Raw genomic sequence first — 14,504 nt, forward strand, 5'->3', positions numbered from 1 at the left:
GGTATCTCTCTCACCACCTGAAATGTAAGTGCTGGCCGGAGTGGATGACCACTGTCAAGTGGGTGGGCTCTTGCTCTGTGTTTGGAAGCAGAGGGTATACGTGATAATGCGAGATTGATGCACTTGTGTTGAAATCTGGAGCATGAAGTCATCTGTAGCTTACCCATTGTAAAGCTCAAACAGTTTTATGATAAACTTGAATGGCTTTAGCAGACTTTCAGTTATCAAGATGTTGATTATGGGTTTTTATTTTGTCCAAAATATCCTGATATTTGGGAAGAAAAGAATGGTTTAGGTGCAGACCAATTATATGTATAAATGGGAACTTGCAAGCCTATGACCCCTATCCACTTGGATTAGTGTTAAGGAATTAGAACACAATAGAGACAGAATAGATGGAAAACTTATTTAAAATTTAGAGAATAATTCTGATTCTCTATTAGTGTTTCATGGGTTTCTGTTAGGAGTTTTCTTCTCTTTGTCAGAGTTTTTAATGTTTCCTGTTAGTATTATTTTTCCTTGTTCCTCTTACAAGGTGCCTGCTGTCCTTGTGCCATCATTTGCCCTAAGCTTCTTCCCTTTTCTCATATTCGCTGCTTCAATGATCTATAGTTCATTGTTCACCATTATTTTTCATCCTCCTCCCATCCAATTTGGTTCTGATATTTATTTCTGCAAACATTACTTTCTGTCTTCTGTGTCTCTACTTTAATGGCTAATTTGACATTCAGGAGCTTCTCTTCTTTCTTCAGCAGAGGAAGAGTAGAGTTTGTTGAGAAACTAGTTTGGGGATATCTATTAATGTTGACTTAAGAAAGAAGGGAAGTCCTAAGCTTCCTTTATTTCTGCTTTGAATAATGAGGAGGCAGAGAATATTTGATGTAGATATTAAATAGAGACAAGAATTCTGATGCTCAACATGTTGTAGAAAACAGAGGATTTAGGAATTAAAATATCACTGAGACAAAATAGGTTGTATCATCTAAAGATTGGGGTAACTAGTTCATATCATCAATTAAGAAAATCATTATTTTTACATTTGGAGTAAGTATATGGTCAATCTTGCTGCACTGTGTTGCTTGAAATTAAAATTTTAATGTTAAACAGAATAGATGACCTTTTAAAATATAATACACTTGACCCAATATGCCCAATATGCTTTGTAATCACTACAGTCAGAGAGAGCCACAAAATTCTTGTGTTTCAATCACACAGAAACTCTTGTTAATTGTCACTGCAGTGAAGCAAAACTTCTAGAATGTCCCCAAAGCTTTTGAACCCCAGTGCAGAGTTTAATTTCTTGAAGCAGCTCAAGCTCCAAGTAATTTCATAAAGTTTTAGAAGGTTAAGTTTCTGTCGTAAACAAATTTATGTTTGTGGATGTTGATAATTAGAAAAAAGTATTTTGTGAAAATCTGAGGAAGTAAGATTGAATAGATAATTAAAAATTGCAACATTCTAATCAATAAAAAAGATGGATATGATTGTTCTTGCCATTCTATTTCTTGGACCTTGTAAATCTTCATAAATCCTTTTCCTTTCTTTTTTTTTTAAGATCATGTTGTATATTCATCACCACAAAGTGGAAGTCATAGTTAAAGTTTTCTGAAAGTCTTAGATTGTATAGCTCCTATAGTGTGATAAAATAGTAATTCATTGAGAAACCTCAAAAGTGTGTCATAGAATAGTATTAACAGGAATAAAAGAACAGAAAAGGCAACCTGTGATGGAAAATTCACAGGTCTGTTAGAAATTGTCAAATTGATCAGCATCACTAGGAACTATTGAGAGGAGCAAAGGTGATGTGCTTATTATTTGATTTAACAACAACAAATATCAAAACAAAAATGTTTGATTTCTTTTGGGAAGGATCATTTTTCCATTTACCTTTTCTGAAACAATCCCCACCCTCTGTTCCCCTGTTCCTGTTACAATTAGTCATTACCTACTGTTGCTTATGATTTGTTGGCAGTCTCTGACTGCAATCTGTTGCTCTGTGACAGATCAATTCTTTTAGCCTACAGACTCATTCCTGAATTCAGCCAAAATGAAAAAAAAAATACATGTACATATATATATATATATATATATATATATGTAAAAGTCTAAGTCACATTGCTTTGGCTAATGTGGCAGATCATTCTTTTAAAGGGGTGCCCTTAAAGGGAGATCATTAATGAATCCTGCACATATATAAAGGGAGTGAATGACATTGACTCCCTATGCAGAACCGGTTCAGAGTCCATATGTATAGACTGCGGAATTTGAAGTATGTTCATTTACTATCGTCACTTTTAAAGGAGACAATTTCAGAGCAATATTTTAGTTAGAGGAGTTGCTTCTGAGCCTACTGAAGAGAATTTGTAGAAATCCTGTTGTTTATACCCACACACATATAGATGTATACACACACCACTGAGTTTAAATAATCCCAGTAAGATTCATATTGCTCAAGTTTTTCAGCAAAAGAAATTATAGTTTTCTTGCAATCAATTTAACAGTCAGAGCTTTGGTGTAGCAAAATATATGCTTCGTAGCCCTTCAAAATTTACGCAGTTTGTACATATAGATATATGCTGTATATATTTTGAAGTGATACGTATGTTGAAATTTTTCCTCACTTAAAACCATGCTGCATAATTGATTGGAAGAGTTACTCTCATCACAGTCTATTTTTGCAGCAAAGCAGAGGCTATTTGAGATGCTTGTAGTTTTTTTTTTTTTCTTAAATGCTTTACTTTAATGCAAGGAAGGGAAAAACTAGTCATTATATAGCAAGATATTATTCATTGTTGGTTTGTTCTGAATGATGCTGAATTAAGTAACATTACTGCCTAACAAGAAAAATATGTTAAAAACCATTTTCTCCATTAACTTTTGGTGTCACTGTTGTCGGACTCAGCAAGACCCTCTTCGGTGAGACACACATACACAGACTAGTCACTCACATACTCATTGTCCTTTAAAAAATATGTAATCCCTTAAGTTTGCTACCTTACAGACCCGAGGAACAGCTTGCTTCTCAACATTTCTATACGATAAGGTCGCCTCAATCACAAGGCCGGAGCTGCCAAATTAAGAAAATTGGTGGGCTATCAAGGAAAGTAGTATTGAACCAAAAGGCAGATGTTTCACTGTATGTTATACATTGGTGAAACACCCTCGGTCTGTCAGCATGCATTTTCTAAAAGCATACACTAGCCACTGTGTTGGTTCCTGTTTTCATTTTGAGTTTGTAAAGGGCCCTCCTTGTTTGGCTCCTGGAAATCTACCAACTTTTCTTGCTGTAAAAATAAGACAAGGTACTCATTTGCTAGAAATTACTCTAACCACTTGAGAAACACCTTACAATTTTTCCAAGCTCAATTTGGAAGGAGGCTGTAGGTATTAGGGCCGTGATGCAACTTCACAAATAAATCCATGACGGGTAAAGCAGAATATAAACAGCATATCAATATACACAAGCCACAGGGTCTAGGACATAGTATGGGCAGGATTGGGTTGCAAAATGCTTGCATTTTTAGTCTAATTATTCTTTTCACTAATTCCTTCTATGAAGAAATGGAAGAGTCCTTAAACATACAAATGTGGAAATTGAGGACTGAACACGTTACTTCGGGTAAACAAGGGATACAGGAAGGGACAGCTCTTTTATACTTCGTTTTGCACTATTTGGTTGCATTTGACTGTGTTTGTACTCATGTAGGATAATCTTTTTCAAAGATTATAAGAATTATTTTACAATTAAACTTTTTAAATAATTTTTACAGAAAAATGACTTAAGCAAATATACTAATTCATTGAAACATTACCTAAGATTAAAGTTTACTTTTAACATGATATCATTGTACATAGATTCTAAAGACTATCACATTGTTTGGATTTTACTATATTTGAATAAATAGCAGAAAACACACAGAAACTAATTGAAACATATTCCTTTGTTCTGGTAAATTACTACACATGCCTCTAGCTGCCTAGTATCTGAGGTTCTGTAAAAGGAGATTTTTATTTTATTTTTATTTTTTTTGCCCTCCCAGTGTGTTTTATCCACCATTTAAAAACACATTTGAAATATATTGCAATTGCGTGAGAAGTGACATAAATACATTTGGTGATTAATATTTATTTGATCAACTGTGAGTGCAACAATATGACTTCTAATTTGAAACCACACAAGCTTCCTTTTCAGCAATCCTGCCTTTCAAAGCCTTTCATTTGCTATATCCCAGGCTGATCTTGGAAAGAGAATCTGTTCGATGTACTTTTCCCTACTCCTTTTCCAACTTGAAACAGGAGAGTGGGCATTTGGCTGTATTTCCAGGTGTGCCATATTGGAACTTATGTAACACGCGAAGGGATGGGGAAACTCTTAGGTTCTAGACCTGTGGATGATTCCTGAGAGCTTGGCCTGTTGAAACATGCTCCAGGGTGTATGGATTGGAAGGTCTATGCATACATTATCTGCCATATCTAAACATGCTCACACACATTTTGTAAAACGGCAGAGTTGATGTCTGGAAAACTTCTCCCAATGTTAACTAAAGATCCTGTTCTATTTCATATTATTATTCCTATTGTTTTATTTCCATCCCCTGTGCTCGTGGTGTCTTTTGTGGCACTTCAGCTGTGATGAGATGGGCGCGTGAGCAGCTTCCTCCAGAATTGGCGCCAGCTGGTTTGGAAGACTGGCAAACCTTCAACTTCTCCCTCGATCCACCACGTTAGAGATTGACTTTATTATCTGCTATAGTTTCATGCCATCCATGCCCAGTTTCCAGTGGCCCGGAATGCAGGCATGTAACAGGCCTGTTCACTATCGTACTTATTCTGATTTAGTCATAACCTCAGGAATTGCCTTTTAACAACTCCAAAAAAAAAAAAAAAAAAAAGTGAGGGTCATCCACTTCTAATGCTGGAAACCCTGTGATAATCTGTTCCATGCATTCAAATGAAAATATGACTTCTTGGCAGAGAATAGCATTATAATGTAAAATCCCATATGCTGTTATACAGTATGTTGCAATCTGTTTTACGGCTGCCTCTATTCTAACGAGTGAATACTGCCAATAAAGCAATTGAAGATAACACTAATTGCTTATTTCTGTGATCCATAATTTTTATGGCTGCCTTATAGCTCTTTAGTCAAATAGATGCTTTTTGGCCTTTAAGATCTAGAACTCGTGTACGGTAGCAATTGAAACTGGAAATGTACATGCTGGCCTGAGAGACTTTTCTGTACTTGATGAATAGGATGCAGCAGAGAAAAAAATGGAAAGTTGTGAAAGAAAATAGACATCTTCAATCGGCTCTAACAGGTAACCACTAGATTTTATCAATATTTAGGTGACTTTAAAGAAATACATAAATACGTGGCTGTATTCGGTTGTCAGGTTTTCTTTGGCTTCACGCATTTTGGGGCCTTTTGGACACAAAAGCGACCACAGAAGACACGGTGGTGTGTGAGCACAGCTGGTTGGAGGCAAGGCTCTGTGCTCCATCCTGGGTTTTCCACACTTTGGCAATAGGACTCGAGACAGTGATTCAACTCTTCTGAGTGTCGGTTCCTCTCAGAAATGCTCTGGTGACTAAAAGGCTGGGAACACACCGCTGCCCATAAAGTACTCTACCCATGTGTGTGGTTGTGCTGGGTCCCTGTTTGGGGCCATCACGACATGCTTTTTCATGAATACTGTCCTAGAAACCCCAAATTATGCAGCGTTTGTCCAAGGATTTATCCAGTTCTTTGCTACTCAGAGTGTAGTCTGTGGATCAGGAGTGTTGGCGTCACCTGGAAGTTTGGTAGAAATGTAGAATTGCTGGCCCTCCCCCAGGCCTGATGTTAAGACTCTTCCTTTGATCAAAATCCCCAGGTGATTAGTATGCACACTACAGACCAATACAGTCTAACGTACCTTATGGATGAGAAAGTGGAGATTCAAAGGCAAGGTGAAGTGATTCGTAAGAGGCCATGTAGTATGTTCAGAGCTAAACCATGTTGAGAGCCTGGGGCTTCGCCTCTGTGTTTAATCCATGCTGCCTCCACCTTAAAATAGCGAAGATTTAATTTTATTGTGTGGCAGATTTCAGATTAACTACATAGGCTCAAAAGTGGGCAACATATTTGTAGCTTAAAATAATGTAAGTCGGGAAAGCCATCTGTTTCTGCTTTATTTGGTCAGATAGTGAAAATACAAATCAAAGCAAACAATAGGTTGTATTACTGAGCTTAAGTTACACATGAAAAATGTCTAGAATACCCATAGATTTCTACTCATGGAGCTCTGTAGATATGTTCTCAATTGAAGAATTTAAGAATATGGTCTGAAATTCAGACAAAGTACATGTGCAAAGATCATGAGGTCCTAGTATTCCATTTTTCTTTTTGTATCCAGCTTTCTAGCTACTATAATCTCTTTGATAAGAAAAATAGAGACTTATGTTTAAGTAGGCATTTATTTTTCCTATTCCAACAGAAATATATGTGCTATGTTCAAATAGAGGTTGCAGAAAAATCAGCTAATTTTGTAAATAACTGAAAATGTTTATAATTCCCTGATGAGATATATACATTATATAAGCAGTTCTGAGAAATACCACTATATTAGTTTAACCATTATACATATATATAATAATTATAATAATTTTATATATAACAGTATATATATGTACATATATACTATATGTACATATATATACTATTATATATGCTACTCTGCACACTGCCAGTATGTTATTGGACACACTGTCAATGTTTTTCACATGTACTAAGAGCTGAGCATTGCAAACCAATATAACTTATTATCCCATTTAATCTTCACTACAAATCTGCAGGGGTACTACTATTATCCTCATTTTATAAATGAAATGACGAACCTCCACTAAAGAACTTGCCCAAGGACACACAGCCAGCAAGATGAAACTGACTGAGGAATGAGGAGTTTAAATGTATCTTCCAAATTAATGTTGTGACTGGTAAAACTTTTGAGTCCCAGTTCCTTAAATTCTGATTTAATTAGATCTTTTCTCTCCATGTGAATTTCTACCTTAATTTCATGCAGTGAGGCTGGGACGGTGTTAACCTTTTCTGCCTTTTGCACCAAGCACCTGGTTAGGTGAACCAGCTGATGTCCTGTGTCTAAGAAGTCTGGGGCTGGAGTTGTCCGTAGCCAGGGAAGGAAGGAGTCTTAAATACCCTACTGTTATCTCCATGGTCAGAAACTGCTTCCCCCCAAATGCTGAGTCTAGGTTCTTGGTTCTTCAGCTCTTACTCTCTAGTACTGAGACTGACAAACAAATAAGGGTTGTAATAAAAATGCCAGCATACTTGCGAATATTCTTAATGAAATCAGTGGCACAGGCTTTCACAGAGAAATGGATACGGAAGAAAGAAGGAGACAGGGCTACTCAAAATGGTTCTCGATACAGCTGTGGGAGCCTTGTGACTGAAGGTTAAAAGCTCAAGAGAAACATGTGAGAGAAAAAGAAGGTGCAAGACGGAGAAAGGATTGATACTAGTAATTGCAGAGATAGTCTAGAATAGCGATTAATAAGCAAATGGCAAAGGGACCGATCTGGAAAAGGAAGAAAACACTCACACACAAGCAAACGTATAAAGCTCACCCTCATTTTATATGACACGTTTGGCTCCATGCTGATAGTCCACGTGTAGAATCTCCAAAAGCTGTACCTTGCCAAATGTTAACTGTTAGTATGTGCCGAAACCTCATTATGTATGAAAGGATATGATCAGAAGAGAGGACTGTTGCAACCAGCTGTAACCTATAGCATTCAAATAACTATCTTGGTGTGAGAGACAAACATTGATTACTTAATTCCAACACTTTATAATGCTTCATGGGGAAAAAAAAGACAGTTTTCCTTGCACTTGTTATTTTCTTTTATATTAGATGACTAGGTTCTACATTATCTTAGAGTGTCCTGGTTTGACTACCTAATTTTTTTCTTTAAATACTGGATAAAGGATCAATTTAAATATCTCTAGCCTACCAACGTGGTGTCACTTGGATATATTGCAGTATTTATGATACCCTATGATTAATGGGATTTTTCAGAGAAAAAGAAAGAGATCATCTCTTGAATGTAAAAAAAAAAAAGTAACATATCACAAAATTCTGATTTCTTAGATGAAAACTCATGCCATGTGCAACCTATCAAGATTATAGAAATAGAATGATCCACTATTATTTCTTCTCTAAATCCTGGTTAATTTTTTTTTGAAACTTTCTGCTTTACTTTAGAAGTGGGACTAGCATTGCCTTCTTGGGCTCTGATCAGTTTGATTTTTCAGCTACACCAAGGGGCTTTTATTTCACCTCTTTGTGAAATTGGCTGGTTTCCTAAAGTTATTCTTCTATTATAATTTAACACAGTAAGAAGAGAGTAGGAAAAAAAAGAGAGATCTAATATGGTATTATTTTATTACTACATAAAACTCCATTGTCAGAACGGAAAATACAGGAAAGGCTCTACACACAGATGGCTAAAAAGTTAAAGCCGAGTAAATGATCAGAGAGAGAGAAAAACAGAATCGTATTACAGTCTATGTTCCTCGGTATTATTTTGTATGCATGTCTTTGAATTTGAAATTCAAATAAGGCTTTTTATATATATATATATATACATAATTGAAAACAATTTTTTGATAAACAAGCAGACCAGATATCCAAACAAGAAAACGCTGCTCTGCCCTCTTTCCATTTAATCACAGAAGCCCTTGCCTTACCTTATATTATAGGAATGGAATTGTAGGGATTAATATGAACAAACTTAACCCTTTTTAACTTACCCTCACGTAGTGTTTTCAGCTTACATGCCACGGGAAATCTGGGCAGGGCGGGGTAGAGGGGGATAGGAAGGTGCAGAGGGAAGGAGGATGTGAGGGGAGAGGAATAATAGAAACCTTTTTAATATATTGATGCGAAATGAAAAGTAATTCAGAAATGCAATTTAGTGATGACCTCTCCTTTGGGTGGTTATGAAAAACAGCCTTGTTTTCTTTTATAAAGAAATGCTGGCATGCTTGACTTTAGTGAATCAAGAGAATTGTTTGCCAAATAGCAGTGATGGTGTGTGTCCTTGTCAGAACACCTGCTGTATTCTCCCAGCAAACACTGGGGCCATGGCGTCTCTCCTCTAATGACACCTCATCAATCCGCTCCTATCAATGTCCCAGCCATGGAGGTGACTTCGAGTGTTCAGAAGCCTTAGAAAATGTCAACGTTTTGGGAGAAAAGGTCAGTCACAGCTTCCCCCCCACCTCCCCTGCCAAGCCACCGTGGGCCTGGCGTTCATTATCCTAATTAAATCCAGCAGCTGAACATCTTCTTATCTGTAGGGGAGGAGAGCAGGGGCATGATGCAATAGGATTGATTTGCATATCCAAAGTTAATTAGTGCGGAGGAGCAGGTGTACAGTAATAATAATTATCACACATGACAATCACCTGTGACCACTTCCCCGCGCCCCTTCCGGGATTCAGCGCAGTGATTGCTGGCTGGTTTTTTTCCTTGCTTGATACCCATCCTGAGCTGTTTATGTCCTTGTGCCTCTCTTCACAAACCTGCTGTGAGTAGCTCGTCTGTTCCTTAACAGGCGCTGTATTTTTCTCTAAAGGTATATTTTCCCCTGTTTCATTTGGAGGGAGAGACTATTGTAAGGCAGCTATTTTCAATTTTGTTTGCTGAAGTTGTCACATCCTGGTGGAGCCTGGGTATTTATTTTTAGATTACATGTAAGTGGATAAGGAAAAAAAAAGTGCTCAGGATCATAATTTGAAAATCCCACTTTGCATCATTTGAACATTTTATCTTGAGCATATGCTGGCGAATCAGTCTGATCCAAAATAAACTTATTAGACAGCAGACACATGAAACCAAGTGACAGTTTGATGTTTGCCACGAGACTCTCCGTGCCAACGTGAAGTGGAACGGCAAGACTGGATCCATAGCCCTCTGACCTCTCAGGCTGTGGACAGTACGATAGAACCCAGGCTCACTGGACACTGACCCGAAGAAACCAAAGAAGATTTTGGTGGGTTGTTTAGGGCTTGGCAGAGTCTAGGGTAAACAAACAAACATTAGAATGATCTACCAGTAGGAAGACTTCAAATTGTAGCCTCGGAGCAAATTCAGTGCAGCTCACAGGATAGCTCTCATGATGCCTTCATCACAGAAAGCTTAGATAGATTACACTCTTCGGATTTCACTTGCACATAAATGTGTAGGTTATGCGTGTTTAAAAGTGTTTTCTCTGTCAAACGAGGGTAATTTTTTCAAATTAAGCCAAAAAGCATGCCCTGGAAATGGGATGTGCTTTTATAGAAATGAATTATTGCTGTGTGCTATACAGGAATTCAACACTCACAATGGTGGGCTAATGAGTAGGTAAGAACAGAATATTAAATACAAAGAAATTTTTCTGGGTAAAGGGGAGGCATTAATGTTAAATTAGCTATGAAACTGTGACTGTTTTAAATTTTTTTTTTCACTCTGACTTTTGTCTGTTTCACTTTTATTTGTCAGGGTACACTTTTGCCAATCAAGTCAAGTATAACAGGTGGGCCTCCCTTTCACACGGCTTTAATGATAAGTGACAGAGATGGCAAAAGGCACTCAACCGCCTGCAGAATGCATTAAAAATTCAAAACTTTACTTATCAGTCTTTTATTAAAACTTTCTGTAATTGTGCAAAATTATTTCCCCACTGGGTTAGCTTTCAATACGGAGTACAATTACATTTCTGACACAAAAATAATTACAGTTAGAAAAAAAACTACAAGAAAAAAAAAGTGTTTTTTAAAGTGAAATCCATCCATTTTACGTCCATGAAGAGGCATTGCAATGAAAATTTAAGTGATTACTGAACTAAAGCTCCAGTTTTGAATATTTAACTTTCGGGGGCGCCTGACTGGCTTAGTCAGTTAGGTGTCTGGCTTCGGCTCAGGTCATGATCCCACAGTTCGTGAGTTCGAGCCCCACGTCGGGCTCTGTGCTGACAGCTCGGGAGCCTGGAGCCTGTTTCAGAGTCTGTCTCCCTCACTCTCTGCCCCTCCCCAACTCATGCTCTCTCTCTCTCTCTGTCTCTCTCAAATATAAATAAACATTAAAAATTGAAAATTTAACTTTCAATACTAGATAGCTGGGTGGAAGTCTAGTTTGTAGAAATGTAAAGAAATTGTGGTTTAGGGTTAAAGACTTTTTAGTCCTTGTCTGTTTACTAAGGAAATACTTTTGTGTATTGTATCTTTCATCTGTCACTGTTAGCATAGCTAGAATGGTGGATCTAAATTCTTTCCAAGAGGATAAATATTAACAGTAAGTAGTTGTGTTTCATGGAATTAGCTGTGGTTTTTCTATATGACTGATATCTTCTTAGCTTATTTTTTTTTTTTAAATGTGTTTAGTTTTGAGTGAGAGAGAGCATAGGAGGGGCAGACAGAGAGGGAGAGATTGAATCCCAAGCAGGCTCCGCACTGTCAGCACAGAGCCTGATGCGAGGCTCAAGCTCATGAACCACGAGATCATGCCCTGAGCCAAGACCAAGAGTTGGATGCTTAACAGACTGAGCCACCCAGGCACCCCTAGCTTACGATTTTTAATGTAAGCACTGATAGCTCTGGACAGAGGGCTCTGCTTATGTAAAGCAACATTCAAATAATTCCCTGCTTCTACTTTGGTCATCTTTATCTCTTAATCTAAAATCCTACCAGTCAAGTTTGCAGAAAAATAATTGCCATGTGAACATTCCCCTAAGATGTAGAGATCAACACGTTTTCACATAGGCATCTTTTATGTATAAGACCCTGTAGTTGGAACTCTGGGAAATAGGGAAGCATGAGTTTCTATTTCAACTGGAGCTTTTGGAATCAGCTCAGATTTCCATGAAAGCTGGTGCTACTGCACTTTATTTCATTCCACCCTAATGGCACATTCCTATTGAGGAATATCCATTGTGTATTTATTAATTACTCACATAATGTCAGGCAATGCCACTTAAATCTGAAGTTTTACAAGTCTTACTCAAATCTTTGTTCTTGTCCTTCACTAGGTCACAACCTAAAAGGAATATAAGAGAATATAAGAGATTATATAAGGAATATAAGAGAACTAAACTACAATTGTAGGTGAAAAACACCAGGCATCTCCTCAGTGGGGAGTACAAGATGATCCACTGGCTCTGGGGATATACCATAACTTCTCTATGTGTGTATATGTATATATTCATTTAAGCTCATTATTTTTAATTTATTTTTTTTGAACTTAATATACATAGCATAAGGGGCACCTGAGTGGCTCAGTTGGTTAAGTGTCCAACTTCAGCTCAGGTCATGATCTTATGGTTCATGAGTCCAAGCCCTGTGCTCGAGCTCTGTGCTGACAGCTCAGAGCCTGGAGCCTGCTTCTGATTCTGTGTCTCCCTCTTTCTTTCGCTCCTTCCCCACTCATGCTCTGTTTCTCAAAAATAAATAAACATCAAATATAGATAGATAGCATAAGTATATAAATTGAGAAACTAAAACTTTATTTTCCCATTAGCAAGCCTTTTTATTGTTGTGTGTGTGTGTATGTGTGTGTTTAAATTGAGGGGCCCTTACTGGTCCTGCTTCCATGAGTGGCAGCAGCCAGGGGGAAAAAGGGAGGGGAACCAGGCAGCCCAAGGAAGGAGTCATCTCCACAACATTCCATTTATATACAGAACGAAACAGACAAGCACAGAGCCACTATTGCAGGTAGAAGTTGGCAGCATGGGAAAGGGGAGGAACAAGTGGAGAGTTGGGGTATCATTAAAAAATGTATACCCCCCCCCAAAAAAACTGAGGTGCCTGGGGGCAACTGGTCTACCTTAACCCAAGAGGAATCAGAAGATCAAAAGCAGTTTGGGAAGCCCAGAACTGTCAGGGAAGGAGGCAAGAGGTGGGGGCTGTTTGGCAACTGGGGTGAAGGGACTGGGGTTGATTCCACCAACCCCTCCAGTCTGGCAGGAAGAGGAAGGCTTACAATCCCCCGAAGGTAGGTCTGGGGCTGCCAGATGCTCTAGGCAGGAGGCCAGAGGGGTCTCACAAAGGTGTGCCCTCCAGAGAGATGATGGCACTGCCCCCTTCCCTTCAGCTACTCTGTCAGGGTACAGTGGTCCTTGACCTCGTTGTAGCAGTTTGGTTGTAATTCGTGCTTGACCCCTGTAAGCTTCTTGATGGTGTCCTTAGAGCTGGCATAGATCACTGTGCTTTTAAGGGGTTCAGACTCAGGTGCCCAGAAGATAAACAGCAGGTCCTCCTTCTTGTTCTCCTTGGTCTCCTAGGTTACATCATAGTGGGCATAGTGGCAGTACTTATCTGGAGCATCTGCACAAAGGTGACATAGGGTTTGTCTTCTACAGTTTGGCCCAGATCACCTACCAGAATCTCCTTGCCCTTCTTCAGGATGATATTCTTGTCCTCATTCAGGCAGAAGAACATCAGCACCTTGCACTTCTTCACCTCCTCTGGGGTTGATGACTTACGTGCTTTCGTGTCATCAAACGCTTTGATGATGCCATCAGAGATGGCCACACCAGAGGCCATATTTCCAGATATGAAAGGTGAGGCAGAGCAAGGAGAGACAGAAAGATGAGAGCTATTGCAGCTGCAGCCTTGATCCAACTGACAAAACCAAATCTTCAAATTCAAATTTTAAGTGGTCTTTAACATGGAATATGTTTATGTCTTTAGCTCATATGTAGATGTTTTTGTATTTCATTTGGGCACTTGCATAATATGGCAGTGGTCATACTGTGAATGAGAGGTTTGGAGACTTTCATGACTGTCTTGGTTATACCACTAGTTGGTGTGTCCTTAAGTGTGTAATTTAATCTTTATCTAAGATTCTTTGTCTTATCTCTTCCTCCTGAATTCCTCCTTTTCTTACATAATAAACAATTATGGAAAGATCACCATGTTCCAGTAACTTTTGTAAGCAATGTATTAATCCCTTAGATACTTACAACAACCTTATGAAGGAGGTACTATAATCACCCTCTCAAAGAGGATGTGCTACTTAAGAAAGCTGGGAGGAGGTTTGACAAAACAAGTTTCATGGGCACTGAGAATAGAGTGGAGAGGAGTAGGTGGCCATGGGAGACATTCTTTGGACCATCTAGATGATTCATGAGACTGATGACTGCTGGTTGCTTGCTCCTAACTTCCTGACCTTTAACCCCAGAGGTTTCCAAAGCAAAACTTCTGCTGAAAGTTTTGATTTGGCATTTGATGGAGGAATGAATGTAATACCACTAACAGCTATGCTTACAGAGGAGACTTCTTGAAAGCAGAACAATTAGACATGGAGGTTTTATACTGTGAGTTTAGATTTGCAGGCCTTACACGAAGCTCAAGTCCTGCCATTGTCTTGCCCAATCACATGTCAGCCCCATCTATTGCAAATTTTAGAGAATAATATGTCAACTTTGTAAATAAAAAGAAATAGCAAGTTTGCATAGAGTTTAAA

At 38.3% G+C, this 14,504-nt stretch overlaps 1 pseudogene; it reads right to left on the reverse strand.

Moving 5' to 3' along the window:
- Positions 1–13,078: 13,078 nt before the first annotated feature.
- Positions 13,079–13,582, reverse strand: LOC121016198 (cofilin-1-like; annotated as a pseudogene).
- Positions 13,583–14,504: the final 922 nt, after the last annotated feature.

This window comes from Herpailurus yagouaroundi, unplaced genomic scaffold (assembly GCF_014898765.1).
Source record: "Herpailurus yagouaroundi ecotype Mexico unplaced genomic scaffold, PumYag 210, whole genome shotgun sequence".
Lineage (NCBI taxonomy): Eukaryota > Metazoa > Chordata > Mammalia > Carnivora > Felidae > Herpailurus > Herpailurus yagouaroundi.